We start from the raw sequence: 7,756 nt of genomic DNA on the forward strand, positions 1-7,756 counted from the left end.
TGTAACTTTCTTGCACATAGACCTCCTATCAAAGTCTAGGAGCATACCAGGAATTGTGTTTTGACCTTGCGACAAGGCTTGGCAGTAAACTAAGGATTGCCAATTCGTCCCCACCCACCAAGGTTATAGGGGGACTTGTTTTACTTTGACCTATATTCATGAACTAGAGTTTATCATGAACTAGAGTTTATCAGCTTGGGGAATATCTATTACATTAAAAACTGCCCTAGGCCAGGATAGTATAGACCAAAGGTGGAACATTATGTAATTTGTCATTCTCGATATTGAACATATTATGCTGCTCAATGATCTGTGTTTGAGCATACCTTTTCAAGTTGATACTTAAATGACTGTTACAATAAAAGGGTAATTGCCAAGATTGCCTTGATGATGACCTGCATTCATGTCTCAGTAAGGCTTGTTTTCCATGCTCACCGTGTCAATGAGACTGCAGTTGGGTGGCCCAGAGGTCACTGTGGATGATACTGGATGCAAGTTTAAAATGAATTTTCATGGGAACAATAACCCTTGGATATGAATACTTAGCTCAAGGGCCATTGAACATGGCTACGTAGCTGAAGGGTCACTAGTCACCAGGAATGACATTGGGAGCCTAAGTTACCGATCTTGGTATTGGTTTTGGTTCGGGGGTTTGTTTTGCAAGTTTAGTCAAAATGTTTTTGGGGTTGGGTTCATCCATACAAAGCTTATAAAAATCAGAAATATATACATATTTGCAGTATTACTTGAGTTCAGAATACCACACACATCATCATATATTGTGTAATAAACAAAAATAAAAATATTACAATGTCAATATGTCAAACTTGAACGCCATGATATATATTATATATTAAAATTAAAAAATAATAATGTTAAATGGTAACAAGCAGCCATCACTGATCAAGCAACATCATATGTGTAAGGACCTTCATATTATTAAATTAACACATTCCAAAAAATACACATAGTCAAGTATAAGTTATTGCCACATGTTCAATTTTCAAGATTAGAGACATGAAATTACATTTCAACATATTCTTTGAGTACATAATCCAAATGCTATGCAAAACATAAGGAAACAAATTCCTTTACAATAGACCACAAGGTCGAATACAATGAATACATAAAGAACAAATCATGGAGACCACTTGGTCAGGAACTCCCAACATCTATCTCTCGATTACATCATGGGCGAGACCATTGTCGAAGCACATATCCACCCAACCACGAAGTATTTATGCCTCTCGGAATTCCTCTTGACATGAAGAATACTCGACCTAGCACGAGGATACCTAGCAATCCGAAATGGATGGGAGTTATGGAACCTATGCAGCATGATATATATACATCCAATGCTAATGTAACAATATCATGATTTTCAAACACATTTTTAGAATACAACCATGCATTTAATATAGAAGTCAAAGTCAAAGAACATTCTAACCATATATAGCACCTTGAAATATTATGTATCCTTTAATATATGAGACAAACGATAGTGGATCGATTCATTTACTTGATAAACACAAACATTGCATATCTATATGATAACTTGCTCAATAAGAAAGTCAATTTGAAGTTCAATATGTTAATTCTTGTAACGTCAGTCGTACTATTTCCGATGCATGAATTAATTACATGTTAACATATTCACGTTAACAATAAACAATGAATAAATATCGAATGAGGGTGGTTGCCACCGGTCACACCCCTTCTTGTTATAGGGCCGGGTTAAACGATTTATCGTAAATCGCGATCAGTTAAGCAAATAATATGTTTGTTAACGTGCGGTGATATGATGAGTGGTAAGTAGGAAGAGATGTGTCTTCCCATGTGGGAAGACATATCTCTTCTCCATGTACCCTCTCATTCATATATATAACATGCATACAATGGGAGGAGGACAATACTGAAATTGATAAGTGTTGTGCTTCCGTTCCATTCACACTACTGCAGTTCGAAGTAAATTTCAGACTATATCTTCATCTGTTCTAGCCTCTTGATCACAAAATTTAAATAAACTTAACATGCTATCAGAGCTAAGTTAAGGAAGATCAAATTAAATTATGTAACGATCATATAGACCTTCACCCGGCTCTTAGTAGATCACATTCCTATAATCCTAATGGCAACTGGAGTTAGGTTTGAAGATCGACTAGATGGAGCATCAAATTTTGTATCTTGGAAATTCAGGATCATGCTTATTTTGAAAGAAAATAAAATTGACTCCCATGTCAAAAGTGAAATTCTTGAACCCTCTGATGATACGGAGAAAATTCAGTGGAGCAAAGATAGTGAGAAGGCTCTTAAGATAATTGTGGATTCAGTGAGAGACCACATTGTGCCGGTTATTTCTAAATATGAGACAGCTTTTCAGATGTTCAAAGCCTTAGCTGACATTTATGAAATCAACAACACTAGCAGGGCTCTCACCTTGACGAATCAACTACACCATATAAAGATGAATAAAGGAGAGATAGTTACATCCTATTTCTTGAGGATCACTGAGCTTAGGGATCAACTATCCACTATTGGACATCTAGTAGACAACAAAGAACTTGCTATGATGGCCCTAAATGGACTTCCTACCTAGTGGGAATCGTTCATTCAAGGAATCAGTGCTCGTTCTAAATTTCCTAAGTTTGATAGATTGAAAACCGATTGCATTCAAGAGGAATCTCGGCTTGTCACAAGAGGAAAAAAACAAAACAATGGTAATGAGGACATTCAAGTTCTAAACTCTAATTCCCACAAGAAAGGAAAGAAGAAGAACTTTAAGAGAAAGAGGGACAACGGCTCAAATGGAAAGGGGTCTTCAAAGAAGAAGAGAGACATTTTTGAAGTACAATGTTTCAGATGTGACCAATATGGGCACTATGCAATGAAGTGTCCAGACAGGATCAAGCAACATGCTTCAATGGTAAAAGTTAAGAAAGGGAGTGATCCCGAGAGACTAGTCTTCTACTCAACCCTCTCTAGTCAAGTCACCTCCAGTTCCAACACATGGGTGATTGACAGCGGAGCATCTCGACACATCACTGAATTTCGTGAGCACCTAGATACACTTGTGAAAAATTCAAATGAAGAAGTGACAATTGGTGATGACTCAAATTATCTAGTTATAGGAATAGGAACCTGCAATATCAACCTAAAGTCAGGCATATCCCTATAGCTGATTGGAGTTCTATTTGTACCTGGTATAAAGAGAAACCTTGTCTCAGTTTCTGCACTTGAAGATAAAGGTTACAGATTAACCTTTATGGAAGGAAAGGTACTTGCTTGGCCAAAGAACTCCACCATCAAGAAAGCCCACACCATTGGAGTAAGACAAGGGAGCCTCTACAGACTTTGCACCACTCCACCTCAAGCCTTGATTCATGAGACTCTAGATTCGAATGAACTTTGGCATAGAAGATTAGGGCACCTTCATTTCCATGCCCTACCTAAGATAGAGAAGATGGTGATTGGCCTACTCAAGCTAAGTCATAGTTCTGAAGGAGCATGCAAGGGGTGTGCCTTGGGAAAGAATACTAAAGGGTCTTTCAATTCTAGCAACAGTAAATCCAAAAATGTATTAGAATTAGTTCATTCTGATTTATGTGGACCCATGTCTGTACCCTCCTTAGGAGGATTTTTATATTATGTAATATTTGTAGATGATTATTCTAGGAAGACCTGGATATATTTTCTGAGGTACAATGAGTCTGAAGAAATCCTTTCTAAATTTAAGGAATTCAAAGCTCTTGCAGAAAACATGATAGGTAAGAAAATCATAACCTTGAGAACAGACAATGGGGGGGAATACACTTCTGATATGTTCAAAGATTATTGTATAAATGCTGGGATCAAGAGGGAGTTAACTGTACCTTATAACCCACAACAAAATGGGGTAGCTGAAAGAAAGAATAGGACTATAGTAGAAGCTGCTAGGGCTATGTTGTTTGACCAAAATATAGAAACCTCATTTTGGGCTGAAGCATCTAGGACAACTGTGTACATCCAAAATAGATGTCCTCATTCTCTTCTTGATAATAAAACCCCTGAAGAAGCCTTTACTGGTAACAAACCTGACATAAGTCATCTCCGGATCTTTGGGTGTCTAGTCTATATTCATGTTCCCAAAGAAAAGAGATCAAAATTAGAACCTTTTGGAAAGAAAGGGGTATTTATTGGGTACAGTGAAACCTCTAAGGCTTACAGAGTATACATACCTGGACAAAGGCAAATTGAACTAAGCAGAGATGTTATCTTTGAAGAAGACATAGCATTCAGAAGGTCCAAAAGTTCTAATGAATTAGAACACCAAGATCCTTCTACAAGCATGGATGAGGATCCCACCCCTGAGATTCAGAGGGAGACCCCTGAAAACGTTGAGCATGAAGTTCAAGACTTACCTTTGGAAGAACATTATCCCGAAACTAGGAAGAGACCACTTTGGGCTAAAAAGATGCTTTAAGAAGCGGAAAATTATGTTGCTCCAAAGGGGACCTTCAGAGAAAGTTAGAGACCTAACCTATTTTCCAGCTATGTTGCCTTAATGAGTAAGACCATTGGTGTAGAACCTTCCTGTGTTGGAGATGCTCTCAAACATCAAGTTTGGAAAGATGCTATGTCAGAAGAGTATCAATCAATTTTGAAAAATGATGTCTGGGATATTGTGCCTAGGCCTAAAGGCAAATCTGTGGTATCTTCAAAATGGCTCTTCAAAATCAAACATGCAACAGATGGCAACATTGAGAAGCACAAAGCAAGGTTTGTTGCCAGAGGTTTCTCACAGAAAGAAGGTATTGACTATGAAGAGACGTTTGCTCCTGTTGCCAGAATCACTTCTGTTCGAGCAGTTCTGGCTATTGCAGCATCCAAAGGATGGAAAGTCCATCAAATGGATGTTAAGACTGCTTTTTTGAATGGTAAGATTGAAGAAGAAGTCTATTTGGAGCAACCTGAAGGTTTTGTGATTCATAAGGCTGAATCACATGTCTGCAGATTAAAGAAAGCCCTATATGGACTTAAACAGGCCCCTAGAGCATGGTATGAAAGAATTGATCACTATCTCTTGGAATTAGGGTTTTCCAAGAATGAAGCAGATTCAAATCTCTACTACAAAGTAAACAATGGTGAATTATTAATTCTTATTCTTTATGTTGAGGATCTACTAATCACAAGAGAGGATAATCGTATTTCTCGGTGTAAGAAAGAATTAGCCTCTGAGTTTGATATGAAGGATTTAGGAATTCTTCACTACTTCCTTGGATTGGAAATTTGGTAGCAGGCAGATGGTATAATCCTTAATCAAGGAAAATACGCCATTGATGTACTCAAGAGATTTGGAATGATGTATTGTAGATCCATGACCACACCTATGGAGACAAATCTGCACAAGCTAAAGGAAGCAGCTGTAGAATCAGAGTTTGCAGATCCTACCCTCTATAGACAGATTATTGGATCTCTGATGTATTTGGTAAACACAAGACCTAATATATGTTATGCTGTTAATACACTAAGTCAGTTCATGTGCGAACCTGGTGAAATACATCTTGTTGCTGCAAAGCATATTCTGAGATATCTTTGAGGAACCATTGGTTTTGGTCTGAAATATAAACATGTAGACCTTGACTTACATGGATTCACTGATTCTGATTGGGCTGGAAGTGTAGTTGACAGGAAAAGCACATCAAGATGTTGCTTCAGTTTAGGATTAGGAATGATCTCATGGATATGTAGAAAATAGTCTTCAGTTGCTCAGAGTTCTACAGAAGTGAATACATTGCAGCCTCCATGGGAGCAAGAGAAGCAGTATGGCTCCGAAAATTGCTTGTAGGACTGTTTGGTCAGCCCTTAAATCCTATTGTCATCTATTGTGACAATCAGAGTTAAATCAAGCTTTCAATGAATCCAATATTTCATGACAGGTCTAAACACATTGAGATTCCTTATCACTATGTTCGAGATATGGTGGAAAGGAATGTGATCCGATTGAATTATATTAGTACAGGTGATCAGATTGCAGACATTCTTACCAAGCCTCTCTCCAGGATCAAGATTGAGCACTTTAGAGATAAACTTGGTATGGTTGAAAATGTTATTTAATTTTGAGATAGAGTCTCATTTATTCTGATATACTAATATATTTAAGATGTTTAATGTGTAAACTCTTTTATTTGTCATGTCTGTGACTCCATGACTTCATGGGCCCCCTGTGAACATTTATTGAAGGGTGATGACTTTTCAATAATGAACACTTGTTTCATATTGATATTGTAAGGTGACGATTTTACAATTATCAATTTATCTATCTTGATGAATATAATGAGACTTGATATCTGTGGACATGTCATGATAATATATATCTTTGAGACATTATAGTAGATATCATTAAATAAACCATAATTATGATAGAGATCTTCATGGTTTATATTATGGACATAATATTCGTGGACATGCCATGAATCATTATCAGTATGGTAGGCATCATGTGACTTGATGCCAGTGCATATACCTTACTTGATAACTATTAGTTATGATGAGTATCATGAGACTTGATATTCATTGTTGAACCATATCTCTGAATATCACTATGGCGTGATATCTCTTCTCTTCACAATCAATGGATGAATTGTGTTGTTTTCCTCTAACATGAAACATGTCCTCCCTAGCTAAGAGGGAGTGTTAATTCTTGTAACGTCGGTCGTACTATTTCCGATGCATGAATTAATTACATGTGAACATATTCACGTTAACAATAAACAATGAATAAATATCGAATGAGGGTGGTTGCCACCGGCCACATCCCTTCTTGTTATTGGGCTGGGTTAAATGATTTATAGTAAACCGCGATCAGTCAAGCAAATAATATGTTTGTTAGTGTGCGGTGATATGATGAGTGGTACGTAGTGTTGACGTGTATTTTGTACACAATCATACACAGAATAAAATACTGACAGGCATCTTATCCTCTCTTGAGAAAATAGTCTCTAACTGCTGAAGATCTGCAAAAAGGATCAGTTAGGTGGACTCCAAGGTTCTTTTAGTGGGGTCTCCACGTGTGGACAAGCTTTTTAGTGGTATGATGTGATTTGCTGTTTCCTTCAAGGCTTCTTACGGATTCAACAGTTCGAAGGTTTTACTAATCTAAAGGTACTTTCAAAAAATGGAAAAAGATAGGGCTTAAGAGGTCTAATCTAGCCTAACCCTATGAACGACTTAGCATGAATGAGATTTGGCAAGACTCAACCAATTTCAATTTTGCCATAAGATAACAACTTAACTGAAATTAGTGCGATCTTCTAAGGTAATAATGGTGTTCAATGCATCAAAGATCAAGGACACTACTACGAAGGTACATATCCTAGATGCGAAAATGCTTGAAGGTTAAGGACTCAAAGTGTTTTCCAGTCGACCACGCAAGGCGTTCCTACAATCAGCAAGAAGCTAGTGGTTTGGATTGCGAATCCTACCAAATATCAAATCTCACACTTAGTCTTTCTAATTAACAAACTACTTTGATTGAGCGAGATTCAAGTACATCCAACAACCATGAAGATAACTTAAGAAATTTGCAACAAAACACCATAACTTCAATATTTTATTGATTTCCAAGTCATCATATACAACAATTGCTTGAACTTCTCTCTTCAAGACTCAATCTTGCTATAAAATAAAAATTGCTTACAACTCTTAATCTCTCAACTCTATTCTCTATTTTCTATTAACTATTCTATTACAAATGAAATGAAAAATGGGGGTATAAATA

General features: G+C 36.9%; 1 protein-coding gene across 1 annotated transcript in view; it reads left to right on the top strand.

Moving 5' to 3' along the window:
* Window positions 1–7,756, top strand: part of LOC131065547 (aldehyde dehydrogenase 22A1) — a 148,603-nt gene that overhangs the window by 834 nt on the left and 140,013 nt on the right. The gene's annotated exons all lie outside the window — the stretch shown is intronic.

The sequence above is a fragment of the Cryptomeria japonica genome, chromosome 4 (genome assembly GCF_030272615.1).
Source record: "Cryptomeria japonica chromosome 4, Sugi_1.0, whole genome shotgun sequence".
In the NCBI taxonomy this organism is placed as follows: Eukaryota; Viridiplantae; Streptophyta; class Pinopsida; order Cupressales; family Cupressaceae; genus Cryptomeria; species Cryptomeria japonica.